This window comes from Arachis hypogaea, chromosome 12 (assembly GCF_003086295.3).
Source record: "Arachis hypogaea cultivar Tifrunner chromosome 12, arahy.Tifrunner.gnm2.J5K5, whole genome shotgun sequence".
NCBI lineage: Eukaryota > Viridiplantae > Streptophyta > Magnoliopsida > Fabales > Fabaceae > Arachis > Arachis hypogaea.
In genome coordinates, this window is record NC_092047.1 from 97,626,896 (window position 1) to 97,645,465 (window position 18,570).

At 31.2% G+C, this 18,570-nt stretch overlaps 1 long non-coding RNA gene across 1 annotated transcript; it reads right to left on the minus strand.

Moving 5' to 3' along the window:
• Positions 1-15,227: 15,227 nt before the first annotated feature.
• LOC112729348 (uncharacterized) lies at positions 15,228-15,993 on the minus strand. Its single transcript, XR_003166496.3, has 3 exons — positions 15,757-15,993; positions 15,525-15,559; positions 15,228-15,430 (listed from the first exon to the last, which is right to left on the minus strand). It is a non-coding gene; the product is annotated as an uncharacterized lncRNA (long non-coding RNA).
• Positions 15,994-18,570: the final 2,577 nt, after the last annotated feature.

Genomic DNA, 18,570 nt, shown 5'->3' on the forward strand with positions numbered 1-18,570 from the left:
AAAGTTCCTTTATTGCTGTTATCTCAGAAGAAGAACTTCCCGTAATCACAATATCATCAACATAGACCAGTATGATGCAAATGTTAGTGCCTAGAATTTTGAAAAATAAACTATAATCATAAATCGTCTGCTGATATTCATAAGAAACAAGAAAAAGGAAGAGTTTCTCGTACCACATTCTACTGGATTGTCTCAATCCATACAATGATTTGAGCAATCTGCAACATTGATTTGGCTGAGAAGATTTGAGGCCAGGAGGTAAAGCCATATAGATAGTTTCCGTCAAATCGCCATGAAGGAAAACGTTGTTAACATCAATCTGCTGGATTGGCCAACCCTTAATCAAAGCCAAAGCAAGAACGATTCTGATAGTTGCAGGTTTCACTACCGGTGAGAATGTTTCAAGAAAATCTACTCTTTCTGTCTGTGTGAAACCCTTGGCTACCAAGCGAGCCTTGTAGCGGTCAATACTACTATCAGGCTGGCGTTTGATCTTGTAAACCCACTTACATCCAATGGGTTTTACGGTGGGAGGACACTCAACCAGAACCCAGGTCTTGTTCAGCTCAAGTGCAACAAGTTCCTCTGTCATGGCATGCTGCCAGTGAGGAACCTTAACAGCATCTTGAAAAGTCTTTGGTTCACAGTCAGAGTATAAGGATGAGAGAAACTTGGTATGTGAGATAGAAAAAGAAGCAAAAGAGAAAACTGAAGATAGAGGATACCTTGAGCGTAAGGATAAATAAATTTGGGGATTAAAAGAAGTATTACAGACATAATCAGAGAGACGAGCGAGAGGCCGGATATGACGGTAGCTATGTTGGGTAGAGGGAGGAACATTGATTGGTCCAAGTTCAATTGGCTTAATGGAGTGAGGGGCTGTATGTGATTGAGGAGAGGATGGGGGAGAAGTCACATTGGAAGAATAGTTGGGGGAACAGGGTAAAGGGGATTGGGAGGAAGAAGACGAAGGGGAATTAGGAGAGAGAGGGGGTTCGCTGCTTCCAGAAGAGGGGGGTTGGGAATTATTGTTGTGCAGTGGGCTTGAAGTATGGGGTGGATCATTGGGTAAAGGAATGGGTCCAATAAGAATGGAGGATGTTTTTGAATTATTGATGTTATTTGGGCTTGGATTATTTTGATGTGGGATAAGAATGGGATCATTTTGTGTGGGCTGTTGATTGATTTTGACTAAGGAAAAAATAAGCTCATAAAAGATCACATTTCTGGAAATTATAATTTTCTTATGTTCAAAAAGATAAACAAGATATCCTTTAAAACCATTTTGATAACCAAGAAAAATACTCTTTTGTGCTCTTGAATCAAATTTAGAGCGATGATTCAAAATAGTTAAAACAAAGCATAAACAGCTGAAAACTTTGAGTTCATTGTAATCGGGTTGTTTATGAAATAGAGTTTCAAAAGGGATTTTAAAATTAAGAATGGCAGATGGAACTCTATTTATCAAATAAACTGCATGGTTAATAGCATAAGACCAAAAAGTGATAGGCAAATTTGATTGAAACATGAGAGCACGAGCAACATTCAAAATGTGTTGATGCTTACGTTCGACTCTCCCATTTTGTTGGGGAGTTTCAACGTAGCTTCGTTGATGAATAATGCCTTTTGATGAATAAAAGAATGTCAAAAGAAATTCTAGACCATTATCTGATCGAATAAATTTAATCTTAGAGTTAAACTGTGTTTCAATCAAAGCAATGAAATTTTTGATATGTTGAGATACCTTACTTTTTTATTTTAACAAGATGATCCAAGTAAAGCGGCTAAAATCGTCAACTATGCTTAAAAAATATTTGTGATTATGAATTGAATTTTGACAAAAAGGTCCCTATATATCCATATGCAAGAATTCAAATTTCATGCCCGCTTTATTATTACTAAGAGAAAAAAGAAGTTTTCGTTACTTAGAAAAATGACATACATCACAAGGTTCATCATGATGCAAAGAAATAAAGGGATATTGTTTATGCAAGGCATTAAGCCGTTGTCCAGAAAGATGACCTAATCTAAAATGCCATAAGTTTAAAGATGTGATGGGTGTAATATATGTAGAATTGATGGAGGAAGGTGATGAACTTATGTTGTAGAAAGCTTGCTCAAGAATATATAATCCTTCTTTTAAACTACCCAAATCAATCATCCTCAAACTGTTCGGTTCCTGCACAATACATGAAAATTGTGAGAAAGTGACATCATAAGGAAGTTTAGAAGTAAGTTTTGAGATGGAAATTAGATTAAAATGAAATTGAGACAAATAAAGTACGTCAGAAAGAATTAAAGAGGATGAAAATTGAACTACACCCTTAAAAGACGCTATAGCTTTGGAACCATTGGGCATATGGACAACTATTGGCTTAATTTTTTTGTATGAAATAAAATAAGAAAAATTGGAAGCAATATGATCAGTGGTACCTAAATCTAATATCTATGCACCATTAAAAACAGAATGTGATGCGGAATTTAAAATTGAAAAAGTATGAGAAGAACGTAAAATATGGCTACCCAAATTTGGACTAAGGAGAAGCCCAATTTGAGATTGAGAGGAAGAGGAACTGAAGGGTTTGATCTCATCCTTAGAAAATGAACTGTGGGCCCCCTTTTCAGAAAGCTCATTAAGGCTGCATGCTGGGCTTGGGTCAGTCCAAGAACTGGTTCAGTTGGTGCCCTAATAGCCTGTTTTTCTTGAACCAGGCTGTATGAAGAGGATGATGGTGTGGCGCCGCTGGAGAACAGAGTAGGGTTAGCAACGGAAGAAGCGGCGCTGTTGATGGAGGGAACAGCGTGATCACCAGCACACGGTCGCCCAGGGTATCGCGGGTGTCTAGGTGGATACCCGTGCTTTCCATAGCACACATCCACCGTGTGCCCTGTTCTGCCGCAATGAGTACACTGCTTGGAGGAATTCCCGCTGCGTCCTTTGCTGGAGAAACCAGAGCCGCGTCCGCGACCATGTTCTGGTCGTTGACCTTCAATGGTGGCAGCAATAGTTCGTTGTTCATTCAGAATGCCAGAAGCTGCTTGTAATTGTCTTTCCTGCTGAATTACCATGGCAAAAACTCGATTGACTGGAGGCAGAGGATCAAGGAGAAGCAATTGGGATCTTATCACTGAAAAACGTTCATCAAGTCCCTTCAAGAATCGGATGATGAAGTCTTGGTTACGGTAAGTCTTTGCAGGGCATGTACAGAGAGGGAGAGGGCATGAATTTTCTATCTCTTCCCATAGAGTCTTTAGGGCAGTGAAAAAGTCAGTGACAGAGAATGAACCTTGTTTGATTGTATAAATTTCCTCCTGCAATTCAGCAATGCGCAACAGATCTGACTGTGAGAAGCGATCTCGAAGATCTTCCCAAACAAAAGAAGCAGTAGACAGATAGATGACACTTTGGATAATGAAAGGTGAAAGGGAATAAAATAGCCAGGAAAGGACTAAATTATTGCACCTTTCCCAGGCAGGATAAACTGGGTCATCAAGTGAAGGACAAGGGATTGAGCCTGTCAAAAAGCCATATTTGTTTTTAGAAATTATGGCCACAGAAAAGGAATGACACCAGGAATAGTAGTTGTTTCCTATGAGTACAAAAAAAACAAGAATTGATGTTGGGTTCTCACTTGGGTGTATATAGAAGAGGCTAGCAGGATTTTGAGAGGGGTTTGAATCATTATCATTCATTGTTTGTATGACAGAGGAAGAAGAAGGAGAAGGAGAAGAAGGTGTTCCATTTGAATTTGCGGTCTTCACCATGAATGGATATAGCAGAGCTTTAAAGCTCTGATACCATACTGAATTTTGGGCAGTAAGGAGAAGAGAAGAATAAAAATTGTATAATGCTTTTCTCTTGATTTATTCTGCTGTATGCTGCTGTAATATATACAGCTTTTACAAGCTCATCATAAATACAATCATATCTATCAAATCTTTCTAATTTGTAGAATATGCTAATAAGATGCTAACAGAATAAAGAATAAAAGTTGACTTACACATTCCAGAATAATAAAGGAAGGCAAAATAAACATGTAATATAATAAAAGAAAAATATAGAGTTGTTGATCATCTTATTTGGGCTTGTTTGTCTGTGGAGTACTTTTGGGAGTAGTGACCAAATGGTCTAATAAATTATCTCAATCTTTTTCAACTAAAACCTTCTGTATCCCTGGTAGCACGATTGAATTGCAACTCCTTTTATAGAAAAAGAGTTATAGAGGCAGTTTTGGTATATCGGGGATCGAAACCCTAAAGTCATTATTTATATTTAAGCATGACATTCATTAAATCTTAAAGTCCAAATAAAAATAATAGTATCTAAAGCCCATAAAGATAATATTTGATTTTATTCTCATTTAATTTCAAATTAAAAGTAATTATGACTTATTCAATTTAACATTTATAACAATAAATGAGATCACCATTATGTAAGTTATTTAATTTGAAATAACATAATTTGTGATTATAATTAATATATGTATTGCCCACAAACAAATTAAAAAATTAAATAATTTCCTAACAATCTCTCACTTGAACTATACATATATTCTTTCTTGAGATAATCACATCTTATAAACTTTATGCGCACATCTGAATGCTATTTCTCTTATTACTTTAACAATCATGTCCGTCTCATATATTAGATATGGAATTATCGCATCTTTTATCACGTTAATGTCATGACTGAACCACGATAATCACCATCCTAATATACTTAATGACATAGATTAAATTTGCATGAGTAATATGAAAATTGCATGACAAGTGATCTCATGCATGTCTATTTTTAGTTGGTCTAACTTTAAAACATTATTGAGATCAAACACAAAATAAATATTACAAAATAAATATTTCACATAACATGAAATAAACTATCAACTTAATTCTGCAGAAAGATAATTCAATATCTGTCATAGAACATATAACATAAAATAAACTCTCACTAAACCAAGGCATCACATGTATTGATACCCATCCGAACAGTGTGCTCATGAAATACTTTAAGGATCAATCCCTTGGTTAATGGGCCTGCTAACATATACTCTCTTCCTATATATTCTATGAAAATATGTTTTTCTTAAACTTTTTCCTTGACAACTAAGAACTTGATGTCTATATGCTTTGATTTCGTCGAGCTCTGATTGTTGTTAGAGTATAGTACTACTGACTTATTGTCACAAAATATTTTCAATGGCCTTTCAATGTCATCTACTATACGAAACTTAGTGACAAATAAAGTTTCGCAACCATATGCTATGTTTGGATGTCTCAAAGCAAGCAACATACTCTTCCTCCATTATTGAAGAAGTTACAAGAGTCTATTTGTTAGACTTCTATGCAATAGCTCCTCCAGCCAACATGAAGACACAGCCTGAAATAGAGCGTCTACTATCTTGGCATCCTATAAAATCAGAATCAGAGTACCCAACGATCTCCAAATTTTTTTATCTCCGATAAGTAAGCATGTAATCTTTTGTTCTCTTCAGATAACGTATTATGTGTTTAACATCTATCCAATGATTCATGCTAGGATTGCTCAAGTATCTATCCAACATTCCTACTATGAATGATATATCAGGGCGTGTGTAGAATTGAGCATACATCAAACTCTCTAATGCTGATGCATAAGGTTTATCATGTATTACTGTCCTCTCAAGATCATTTTTGGGGCATTACTTGAGATTGAACTTGTCTCCTTTAGCTATAGGTGTGTCCATTGGTATACAATTTTTCATGCCATATCTACTTAAAATCTTTTCGATATAACTCTTTTGTGATAATCCAAGAATATCTTGAGAGCGATCTCTTAGTATCTGGATTCCTAATACAAAAGAGGCATTACCAATATCTTTCATTTCGAATTTGTTCGATAGAAATTTTTAGTTTCATGAAACAAGCTTATATCGTTACTAGCAAGTAGAATATCATCAATATATAAAACTAAAAATATGTATTTATTCTCATTGAATTTGCGGTATACATATTCATCTATAATATTTACCTCAAAGCCATATTAGATAATGACTTGATGAAATTTGTGATACCATTGACGGAAAGCTTGTTTGAGACCATAAATGAATTTTTTTAACTTACAAACTATAGATTTTGAATCACTTGATACAAAATTTTCTGATTGTACTATGTACATCGTTTTATCAATGTCACCATTGAGAAACAATATCGTACATTCATCTGATGTAGCTCCAAGTCAAAATGAGCTACTAGTACCATTATGATTCTAAAAGAGTCTTTTGATGATACCAGAGAAAAAGTCTCTTTATAGTCTATGCCTTCCTTTTGGATGAAGCCTTTAGCTACTAGACGAGTTTTATACCTCTCGACATTATCCTTAGAATCCTTTTGGTGTTAAATATCTATTTATAACCAATTGGTTTCACACCTTCAGATAATTCTACAAGATACCAAACGTCATTGTCTTTCATAGACTTCATCTCTTCTTTCATGACATCAATCCACTTTTCAGAGTTAGAACTTTACATGACTTGAAGAAAATTGATTGGGTCATTTTCTGTCAAACCAATGCCATCCTCATGTTCTTGGAGATAGACTATATATTCACTCAAACTTGCACTTCTCCTTTTTCTGTTGGATCTCCTTAATGACACTTCTTGAGATTGTTAAGCTTGCTGTATGGGTTGGCATTAAGGAGAATTTTCATTATTCTCCTGTATTATAGTAGTATCTTGAGCAACAATAATATTCTCCTTGTTCTCTTATACTATAACTGGATCTACAGTAGGATTCTTATTGTGCTCTTGTATTGTAACTGCATCTTAAACACTAATAGGTACGAAGACCTGATCATTATCAGTTACAGAATCCTCATCAAAGGTAACATTCCTAATATTTTCTTCCCCCCAAACTCAACATCCTCAAGAAATTTCTCATTTTTCGTTTCAAAAATAGTCCTTGATGCATGATTGTAAAACTTGTATCCCCGTGAACACTCAACATAACCAATAAAGTAGCAATTAATTATTCTTGAGTCCAATTTTCTTTCATGGGGCCTATAAGGTCGCGCCTCAGCTAGACATCCCCAAATATGTAAATACTTTATACTGGGTCTTTTTCAGTCCATATTTTATAAGAAATTTTGTTAACTGCTTTGTTTGGCACCCTATTAAGAATGTACCTTCGGTCTTTAAGACTTCTCGTCAGAGTGATTCAGGCAAAGGAAAATGACTAATCATACTTCTTACCATGTCCTTAAGAGTTCGTTCATTCGCTCTACAACACCATTCACGCTAGGTTTGCCTGGCATGGTGTATTGCAAAATAATACCGCACTCCTTTAGGAAAAGAGTAAACGACCCGGGATGTTGTTCACCTAAACCGTCATATCTTTCGTAGTATTCATCACTACGATCTGATTTGACAGCTTTAATTTTCTTCCCAAGTTGAAATTCAACTTCAGCTTTGAAAGATTCGAAAACATCTAATGCTTGGGACTTTTTATGACTTAAATATAGATACCCATAACGAGAGTAATCATCTATGAACATAATAAAATACCATTGTCCACTTCAAGAGACAGTAAAGAATGAGCCACATATATCGGTATGTATCAGTTCTAAGACATCTTTATCTCTCTTGACACCTAATTTTCATTCGTTTGTCCTTTTCTCCTTTATGCACTCAAGGCAGACTTCAAAGTCTACCAAATTTAGGAGTCTAAGAATTTTATCCGACACGAGCCTTTGAATTCTCTGTTTAGAGATATGACCTACGCGTTTGTGTCATAATGATGTCGAACTCTCATTTAGTTTCTGTTTTGTACCTGTTTGCATTATTTCATTATTATAGGAATTCAAATCAAGCCTATATAGATTATCCATTAAAGAACCAGAGCAAATATTATTCGAATTATAAAAGAGACTGAATTTATTGTTTTTGAACGAACAAAAATAACCCAATTTGTCCAAACGAAAAACATAAACTAAATTCTGTCTAAACGACAGTACATAAAATGTCTCAAACAAATCCAAGTAAAAAATCCACTCGTGGAACATAATCTAAAGGTTCCTATAGCTTTGACTGCAATTATATTGCCTTCTGCCACATAGATGTATCTTTTAGCATCACTTAGCAGTTAGCTCCAAAGGCAATCCTGTATAGTAACACTTAGATGAGTAGTAGCAGGAAAATTTACCCACCAAGTATCAACAGGTGCATAACTTAAACTAGCATAAGAACAAACGAAAGTAAGAATCATACCTTTCTTTACACGCCAAGTGGCATATTTGGTATAATCCTTCTTCATATGTCTCACCTTTTTACAGAAGAAACAGGTTAAAACTTGATCCTATTTCTTAGCCTTTGTCTACTGAGAAGGCACATCTGCAGTAGTATCACACTTTCTTTTATACTGAGAAGATGAAATCATGTGAGCACTTTCAGTCTTATCTTGCTGTAGCTTCTCTTCTTCTTACACACAGTGAGATATAAGCTCATTTAGGGACCAAGTGTCCTTCAAAATGTTATAACTCACTTTGAATTGCCCAAAATGTGCAGGAAGAGAGATAAAAATGAAATGGACGAGTAAATCTTCAAATAACTCTAACTTTAGTGCTTTCAATTTAGAAGCAAGATGAGATATTTCCATAATGTACTCCCTTATGTTTTCTTTACTTTTATACCTTATGGAGACAAGTTTGCTCAAAATGTTATTTGCCCCCGCCTTTTCATTCTTAGTAAAGAATTTTTAACATCTTTTAAGAACTGTTTGGCATCTTTATCCTCAGTAATTGAGCTCCGAAACACCTCAGGAATTGAGCATTTCATGATCATATATAATGCTCATTCGATTGGATCTCTCCCACTTCTCTATTTTAATCTCATTGGGATTTTTTGAAGTGGAAGTGGGTTTCTCCTCTCAAAGAGCTATATCCAAATCCATACAATCGAGGACAAATTCTACAGTATCCTTCTAAACCTTAAAGTTTGAACCATTCAACATAGGAATACTGCTAACTTGTGTAGAATTGGTAGTTGAAGCCATAATTTTTGGATTAAAACAAAAACATGCAGTAAATATTAGTTAAATAATGAAAAAAAGAGTCCATATTGAGATATCTATAACAACATTAATTTTCAATCTTTAGATAAAAAAATTAACTGTAAGTGATACTCTTATTGCAGTAATTAAATATTGTCAAAAATTTCTGTCACACATTAAACATTTCTTTGGACCAACTGAATGCGCACATGGAAACTCAAACTTTACAACCTATTTACTACCGCATATATTTTTCATTAATTAGCCAAAACAATAACCTTTTTTAGGCCGATTATTGATCGCATAATTAATAAAAAATAAACAAAAGTGTGCAATGCTTATTATTTGGCCAAACAATAAATTTTTTGGATTGATTATTGTTTGTATAAATAATAAATATTATTTTCTATTACTCAAATATTATTAATATATGTATACATATAACTTGACCAAATATAAATCTCTTTTTGAATTGATTAATATTCGCATAAATTATATACATGATAATTTTTATATCCCAAAAGAGATAATTAATTAATTTTATATTAAATTAATGGTACACACAATTAAAACAAAATAATCATAATTCAATAATACTCTATCAATATTTCTAAATAAATCATTAATATTTATTTATCAAAATAATTTTATGAACATCATCTCAAAAAATAATTAAAACACGGCGTATCCATCATAAATACAGAACCATGCATATAGCTAAATAATAACATAATAATGTCTATGAATATACATATATAACAGAGTATATATATATGACGCACGTACATAATATAATACATGTATTAAACTTAAACATTTAATGCGTACACATAGTAAAATTACATATTATATGTGCAGTACGTAGCAATAAATCGAACTACAGACAAATGTTCAAAATATATATAATTTTACTGCACAACAATTCTAATTGTAAACGACGTACGGATATACATGTATCGATTCAAAAGAATAATAAAATTGAATATTTTTAATAATTAAATTATAGATAATTCTGATACTATTTGTTAAAATCAATTATTTTATAATCTAAATCATCTATATTAAATCATAAAAAAATATATATTATAGTATGAAAATATATTTTTATTCATAGAAATTAAAACTTAAAAATTAATAAAAAAATTATTTTAATCTTTTTCAACTAAAATCTTCTGTATTTTTAGTAGGGCAATTGAATTGTAACCTTTTATGAGAAAAGAATTACGAAAAATGACTTTAGTATATCGAAGACCAAAATTCTAAAATTACTATTATATTTGAGCATGTCACTCTTAAATCATAAAGTCTAAATAAAAATACTATCTAAAGCCTATAAAGATAATATATAGTTTTATTCTCATTTAATTACAAATAAAAAATAATTATGACTTATTCAATTTAGCATTTATAACAATAAATGAGATCAACACTATATAAGTCATTTAATTTAAAATAACATCATTTGTGATTATAATTAATATATGTATTCTTTACAAATAAATTAGAAAATTAAATAATTTTCGAACATTAATCATATTCAATTGTAATTTTAAATTGAATAAAATGACAAATAAACTTGTGAAGATTTACACTTCGAAAATATTAATCCCTAAAAAAAATACTAATAAAATTCTCTAAAATAACAGATATGGATACACTATATTTAAATTAGCTCTTATGATTAAGGAAAAATATCTTAATTTAAACTAACTTATCTATGTTTATTATCTTAAAAAATATTATTGATATTTTTTAAAAAATTAATATGTTTAAAATATAAATTCTCAAAAATTTAATTATTATTTTATTTTTTTAAATTAGTCAATATTAAAATTAAATAATGGGATTTTTTATTCTCTAAGAAGGGGTTAACACGCTATATATAAAATTAAAGTTGAGAATATATTCTTCAAGGATGCGGATTTATTTTTTTTTCTTAATTTGTCGCCATAAGAACTCCTTAGTAGAGATAATATGAATTTTAAAACATATCTTAACTTTTGATAAATTGTTAATCAATATCGAACTCACCTAAATATTTACTAAATTATTTGAAAAGAAATTAAAGAAGAGACTATATTAAATAAACTTCATGGTGGACTAATTAAGTGTGGGTATCTTATAAAGATCAAGCAGATCCTAACCACTAATTTGAAATTTTCTATGGGACATATATATGTGAAACTATGAGTCAAGTCTTAATAATTTACAGTGCCTATCCTTGTTGACAAAGCATAAATGAGATTGAAATAATCACTTCACTTTGTTATTTTAACAATTAAAGCATTATTTCTTATATATTCACATTGTAGAAAATTTTAATAACGTAACAAAATAAATATTAAATTAAATTAGACTTAATTTCGGATATTGCGGTTGGAATCTAATTTTTTTTTTTCACGATACAATCCGACAGGCTGTTTGAACGTGACTCAAAACTTTTCAACTTATACAAAACAAGCCATAGATAAATAAAGAACGTTCTTGCTGTATTTCCATTTATCATAAAATTATTTATTCTAAAAATTTAAATTATAAAATTGTTTATATTTTATCATAAAATTATTAGTATCATATACAAGTTTAAATTATAGGTAAAAACACATGAATAGTTATTCTATTCTAATTTGTTTTTGCATGGTTAGTTTTATTCGCTTACTTTGATATCTTTGAGAAGTAATAAGATTGATAAAAAATACCAAATTATGTGTGAGTTGAAAAAGAAAAATTCTCTGTAAAAAATCTCAATCACAAACTGAGGTTAGTGGAATAGTAAACAAGTGTTTTCTTTTTTGGTGGCCTCGAATTTGAATTTTAGAAATAGGTAAAAGAAATATCGAAAATAATTATTAGAAATATGAATCATTCATTTACTTTTTATCAGTTTAAATTTTGAAGAGAAAAAATTGTTTAGTATGATATTAAACTTTCTATGACTTAAATTAAAGTCTAGAGTTCGATCTATGTTAATTTAAAAAAAAAAATTACCATAACAGAATAAAAAAGAAAGATGAGGTATAAAAAAATTTACAAATATTTTTGCATAAAAAAACATATTAGAAATATGATCACTTATATACTTTTTCTATTATTTTCAATCAAATATGTAATAGATTAATAGAGTTTGGATATGAATTTCAAAGAAAAAAAAAAACACTCAATCACAAGATAGAAGAATACATTAATTAATAAGAATGAAGCCAGTTGTGTTTATGCATTTATTTAATCATTATTGTTCACATTAATCATCTAAATACTAATTGGACAAGTTTCCAGCATTTATGGATCGGACAAGTAAATCCTAATGCACTGCAAATCAATTATTGAATAAATAAATAAATAAATGTAATTAGAGGAAGCATATCCCACAAAATATATGTGTAAGTACTTACTAAAAAAATATATCTATTTAAGTTATTGACGGATTTTCCATAAATGACATAAAGCATTCCACCGTTGCCCTCAACTTGATGGATCCATGTGACAAAGGTTCTTTATTAAGTTATTGACGGATTTTCCTAATTGGTAATATTATGCTTGTAAGTTGTGTTTCTGTGAATTACTTAACTAAGGGATCTAGTAGATAATAAAGTGTCAACTAGTGTACTTGATATATATATATATATATATATATATATAACTCTTTTTTTTTTTTACTAAAGATAGGAGACTCGAATCTGCAACCTCTTAATTGAATATGGGGAGACTATACCATTTGAGCTATAACTCATTGGTATATATATATATGGCATATATATATATAACTCAATTTAAAGATTTGTTGTTAATTAATAAATTGTTATATATATAAGGTGAAATTCAAATTTTCTGACACTTGTTTAAACAGATTAATAAACTAACTATTAGACCAACTCAACTTGATTCGTATATTTGATATGTTTTTTTTTTATTAAGAGGGAGTCACAGTCCAAAAAAAAATTACACTGAAATTAAACGAGTTAAAGATGTTCCTTATTCATCATCTACTAATAACCTAAGAACCTCTTTAAAATGGGTATCCTAAAAATAGAATTCTGAATCTAGATTCAAACTTTTGCATGCTAAGCAACCTGCACATCTATTATCTTCTCTATAAATATTTACAAAACTAATTTTCCAATCTGTTAGGGCTGGCAATATATACCCTATCCGCGAGTACCCAATCCGGACTAACCTATTCGGATAGGATTGTCTACCCGACTTGCTGCGAGTAAGGTAGAGTGCGGTGCGAGTTTGCCTGCAGGTAGGGTAGGGTATGAGTTCAGGGTATACCCTACCATACCCTACCCGCACCCTAATATATTATATAATATATATGTAAAAGTTATGTATGTAGTGAAAAAAGTGAGTGTTGAACTCACAATCTTCCTTTTATAAAAACTTGAAATAATCACTAAGTTAGTTGATGATCACATTATTTATAATTTTATGTTGAATTTCTTTAAGATTTTATTATTTTTAATTTTAATTTGAATTTAGTTTTTTATTTTCTATTTTATTAATATGTATGAAATTTGGAATGGTTAAATTTTATATTTGCTTGAAAATTTTTTATTTTTATGCGAGTAGGATCGGATAGGATATGATTTAGAACTTTAGGGTGCAGGTAGAGCTAGGGTTGAGAGATTCTCAATCCACAGATAGAATAGAATAGGATAGAACTTTAAGAAAATTTTCAATCCGTAGATAAAATTAGAATAAAATCCAAATCTTACATTACCCTACCCATTACCAGTCCTACAATCTGTACTTGATATGCTATTGTTGGTATATTTGTGGTGCGCTGTTTAGTTGCATTTGTTGCCTACTTGTATCATAATATTTAATGAAAAACTATACTTTCTCCTTCACCACTTGAAAAGTAATGGGCGTTTTTCTTGACTTGTTCTAAGGTTTGCAAAGGACTGACAAAACAGTAAGTATCATCTTCGACAGTAAAAAAGAAAAGGATTCTTTTGTCATTTGTAATGTTCTTAGGGTCTTCAATGACAGTGTCATTGAATCGAGATACTATTTTTAAGTCAGACTGTTCAAAAGTTTCAGTCATAACTTGTTTGTCTTTGTCTTTGATTGTTGAAGTTTCTAGGATTTTAAAAGAAGCCATTGATGTTGGAAAGAAAAAGAAATGAGCGTTGGTTTGGTTTCGGATGAAGAAGGATGCACAAGAAATTTGATGAAAAGATTGGTGTAGCTATTGGAAGAAGATGGATTTTGAAAAGAAAAATGAAAATATGGAGACCAAGGGTTTATAAAGAGATTTTGGAGAAAATTTTCAAATTTTGTTAGTAACTAATGAGGAAACGAGTCTTTGTGGACGTTACTTTTAAAATAATGGAAACGTGGGTAGTTAATGAGCCGTGTTTGAATTAATTGTCTAGTTATGGGTCTTAAAATTCTTAAGAGAAAATAGGATTGAGCATTTTTTTTTATAGCTCGATAGAGCATCAATCCTAAGGGGGCAATTTGTTAGTCGAAAATAAATAAGTTTTGAGCTTTGAAGTAAAAACTTGCTTCATGGGGCTTATCGAAAATGGCATATCGACAAGGGAGTGAATTTCGATAGATAAGAACTCATTTAGAAAGAATGAAGTAATAGAAGAAATGAAGAAGTTGATAAGTAAAGCTAATTGATGGCAGGTACCCACATCGTGCAAAAGAGCGGAACGGTTACTCAAAGATTAATACACGTGAGAGTTATGTTTGAATTTGATTGGTCAAAGACTCTTATAAGTAGGTAAAGGTTCGAAGAAAAAATAGTTAGAATTTGTTTTCAGAAAACACTCTCGCACACTCACATCCCCAGTGATTTTCAGAGTTGATGCAAAGAGCTTTCTTTTCCATAGGATTTCTTCCATATCTTTTAAATTTCATTTAAATTTCTTGTAATCTTTATTTCCATGCAAATTTATCTTTCAATCAAGTTTATTCTTTCTGTTTTCTTTTAAGATTTAGCACTTTGTTGTCGATTTCAAAGTTCTTCGATCTTGTCGAAGATAGTTTACTGTTTTACTTAAATTTAATATTTTTTTTTTAATTTCAATCATTTTATTTTCAAATTTGTTTTGCTTTTCTTTCCAATTTGTTTTTATTGTTCTATTCAATTGAAAGAACTTTTGATACACTTTCAAAAATTAATACTCATAAGAGGAATAAGTTTCGCTTTCAAATCATTAGATATGGAATCACTTAGATTTACTAAAAATATGTAAAACACATCAATAAAAGGAAAATAACATTATTGAAACATTGAAACTCCAGAAATTCAATACCATAGTAGTCAATATCAAATTAACAAACATCCTCAACGGATTTACAAATCCATTGACACGTTTCGGTTGGAAGAGCAGGTTCCCCATTCAGGAATCTCCAATTCAGGAATCTTCAATTCAGGCATAAACTTCTTGGAATCCTAAATAAAAAAGAGAAGAAAAAAATTTGTCAGAACAAGCAGGTGGATATATAATGTATTCTGTTTCAATTAACTTTGAAATAACTCATCTAACCTCGTTGCTATGAAGCTTTAATGCTCGCACACCCACTTTGCTCGTTCATTTAATACCAAATAAGATCAGAGACAAATTTAATTTTGACTCTAAATTTTAAGAACTAAAACAATACTTATCCTTTATTATATTATTATTGTTAAGAGCAATTGGAAAAGGAGAATGAGCATAAAGCCTCAAAGGATCAGAGCGAAACAAACGAAGAAGGAATGCGGAATGGAGGTTGGCATACCTTATGATACTCATTGTGCCTACGTTTCGATAAAATGCAGAAATTGAAGGAAACAAGTAGCAAGTACCAGGGTTTTGGCGTCTCCTTTGTTTCAACTTTCAAGACTTTTCATCTCTAAATATCAGTAAGTTTGTTTGGTTTCTTCATGGGAAGGGTCCGAAGAGCCGGACCGGACCGGGTGAAGACCCGGGTTTAACCCACAATTCGAACAGAAGATGTATAAACTGACTCCCTCCCAAAAACCTACAGCCTCACCTAATCCTATTGAACGCACACCAGGAACTTCATCCCTACCCACTTGCTACTGTTGCGATACCTGTGGGCTTTGGTAGTGTAGGCTTATTTTGCCTTGGGAGTCATAGTTTTTTTTCCCAACGTGTTTCTCAGATTTAGATTTTTGATAAGAGTACATATTTTTTGAAGTGGCATTTTGGGCCAGGGAGAGACCGACAATAACTACATTCACAGACAAAATAATAATATCAAAGTGGAATGTAAAAAGCAAGCCATGCTTGACCAAAAAAAAAAAAAAAGCTATGTGTAAGGCTGCGTTTGTTTATAGATTTGGAATACTAAGATAGATTGTGAAAATAAAAAATTGAACAGAGATTATGCTAAAATTTTTGTAGCTATTAGTAAAATAAGTAACCGTAAAATAATTTTAAAATATTAGTAGAATTAAAATAAAAAACAAAAAATTAGATACCAAATTTTATGTATTAATATTATATATTGTTATAAATTATAGATATATGTGCCTATCTATGTATATCTTTTATTTTTATCTTTATATATATTTATAATTAATATATATATATATATATATATATATATATATATTTATTTGATCTCTTATGTAAAGTTTGTTATATTTAGTTTTCTTACTAACAACGTACGGGTTATATAGTATTTTTAATAGGTTTAATTTAAGTTTAATAGAATTAATAAGTTCTACAATATTTTCAATATAAACTTTTTTTAGTTATAAAATCGATAGTTAGATAGAGTAAAAATAATTATGCAATATTTATATCTACAAAAGATAATTTATATTCTTAATATTGATTTGATGAGAATATATATTAAATGTTTATATTATATCTGTATTTTTTATGTATTTGTTTATAATTTTATATATTATTTTTTTATAATTTAAATATTTTAACTGAATTATAATTGAATTTTGAACCATTAAATCAATAAATCAGTAATTAAAATGATTTAATGTTTGATTTAATTTTTAAATCTTTGGTCTAATATGAATATGTGTTAATAATTAAACTAAGAATAAAGTTCTACGTTCAAGCAAAATTCTTATTCAAGTTTATCTAAGTTGTTGTGACAACTTTTCAAATCATGCGCTCCTCCTCCTCCTCCTCCTCCTCCTTCCAAATTTGCACACGCAGGTTTTTCTTCTTTCCTTCTTCTTCTCCTCCTTCCAAATTTGCACACGTATGTTTTTCTTCTTTCCTTCTTCTTCTCCTCCTCTTTCTTCTTTTCTTCTTAGAGATTATCAATTCAATTCAATTCAGAATACATGCGTCCATTCAATTCAATTCAATTAATAAAGAACCGAACATATTATTAAAGTGAAATTTGTTAGAATATAATTAGGATCAATTATGATTAATTAGAATTATTTAGTATATCTGAATATTTTTTATAGAATATTACGTCATTATTATTACGATTCTCTTAACACCTATAAATACTCTTTATACTGTAGCATTCGAGACAACTTGATTATACTCAATAATACAGTCTTCATATTACTCTCTCAGTCTCTTGTTTCTAACATGGTATCAGAACCATGGTATCCTCCTTGAGGAGGATATGTTGTTTTTCTTCTGGTGAAATCACCATATTTTTTCTTTTTGTGCCATTTTTTTCCTTCTCTTTTGTCAATTTTTTTTTCCGGCAGTTCGCCATCTTTTCAGCAGTTTTTCGGCCACTCTTGTGGCAGTTTCGTCTGCTTTCTCGTCTGGCAGTTCTGTCTACTTTCCCGTCCTGCAGTTCTGTCTGCTTTTCTGTCCTGCAGTTTCGTCTGCTTTCCCGTTCAGCAGTTCCGTCTGCTTTTCCGTTCGACAGTTTCGTTTGCGTTCCCTTCCGACAGTTTCGTTTGCGTTCCCTTCCAACAGTTTCATTTGCACTTCCTTCAGACAGTGGCAGTTCCATCTGCGCTTCTTTCAGACTGCGGCAGTTCTATCTGCGCTTCCTTCAGACAGCAGCAGTTCTATCTGCGATTCCTTCAGACAATAGCAGTTCTATTTGCGCTTCCTTCCGGAAGTTCCGTCTTCACCCACGACAGTTCCATCTGCGCTTTCTTTCGGCAGTTCCGTCTGCATCCGTTCTATTAGTTTATGCATTTTTTTATTTCGTTGTTTTAAATATGTTTCAAACTCAAGTTGTCACTTGAGTTTAAGGGGGATGTTAGAATATAATTAGGATCAATTTATGATTAATTAGAATTATTTAGTATATCTGAATATTTATTATAGAATATTACGTCATTATTATTACGATTCTTTTAGCACCTATAAATACCCTGTATACTGTATCATTCGAGACAACTTGATTACACTCAATAATACAGTCTTCATATTACTCTCTCAGTCTCTTGTTTCTAACAAAATTAAACAATTGTATAGTACTAAATGAACGGAACATTATCCATTATATAAAACCAAATTTAGCAAAGCTTTCTACATAATGAACCGAACACGTTATTAAGGTGAAACAATTGTATAGTACTAAATGAACGGAATATTATCCATTATATAAAATCAAATTCAAAACAGCTTTCTGCATAATGAA